This window comes from Arachis duranensis, chromosome 10 (genome assembly GCF_000817695.3).
Source record: "Arachis duranensis cultivar V14167 chromosome 10, aradu.V14167.gnm2.J7QH, whole genome shotgun sequence".
Lineage (NCBI taxonomy): Eukaryota > Viridiplantae > Streptophyta > Magnoliopsida > Fabales > Fabaceae > Arachis > Arachis duranensis.
Window position 1 is genome coordinate 83,608,700 of NC_029781.3, and position 1,229 is coordinate 83,609,928.

A 1,229-nucleotide genomic window follows, 5' to 3' on the forward strand; every position below is an offset into this window, starting at 1 on the left:
TATGATGGTCTGTCTGAACTGTCCAAGATGTCATTGGATAGTTCTGCTAGAGGATCTCTTCATCTGAAGAAGATGCCTACAGAAGCTCAAGAAATAATTGAAATGGTTGCAAATAACCAATTCATGTACACTTCTGAAAGGAATCCTGTGAACAATGGGACTAATCAGAAGAAAGGAGTTCTTGAGATTGATACTCTGAATGCCATACTGGCTCAGAACAAAATATTGACTCAGCAAGTCAATTTGATTTCTCAAAGTCTGTCTGGAATGTAAAATGCACCAGGCAGTACTAAGGACGCTTCATATGAAGAAGAAGCTTATGATCCTGAGAACCCTTTAATGGAAGAGGTGAATTACATGGGAGAACCCTATGGAAACACCTATAATCCTTCATGGAGAAATCATCCAAATTTCTCATGGAAGGATCAACAGAGACCTCAACAAGGTTTCAATAACAATAATGGTGGAAGAAACAGGTTTAGCAATGGCAAGCCTTTTCCATCATCTTCTCAGCAACAGAAAAAAAATTCTGAGCAGAATCTCTCTAGCTTAGCAACCATAGTCTCTGAGCTATCCAAGACCACTCTCAGTTTCATGAATGAGGCACGGTCCTCTATCAGAAATCTAGAGGCACAAGTGGGTCAGCTGATTAAAAAAGTTACTAAAACTCCTCTCAGCTGAGTAAGAAAATTACTGAACTCCCTCCTAGTACTCTTCCAAACAATACAGAAGAAAATCTAAAAGGAGAGTGCAAGGCCATCAACATGGCCGAATTTGGAGAGGAGGGAGAGGCAGTGAATGCCACTGAGGAAGACCTCAATGGACGTCTACTGGCCTCCAATAAGTTCCCTAATGAGGAACCATGGGAATCTGAGGCTCACACTGAGACCATAGAGATTCCATTGGACTTACTTCTGCCATTCATGAGCTCTGATGAGTATTCTTCCTCTGAAGAGGATGAGTATGTCACTGAAAAGCAAGTTGCTAAATACCTTGGAGCAATCATGAAGCTAAATGACAAATTATTTGGAAATAAGACTTGGGAGGATGAACCCCCTTTGCTCACCAAAGAACTGGATGACTTGTCTAGGCAGAAACTGCCTCAAAAGAGACAGGATCCTGGGAAGTTTTCAATACCTTGTACCATAGGCACCATGACCTTCAAGAAGGCCTTGTGTGACCTAGGGTCAAGTGTAAACCTCATGCCTCTCTCTGTAATGGAGAAGCTA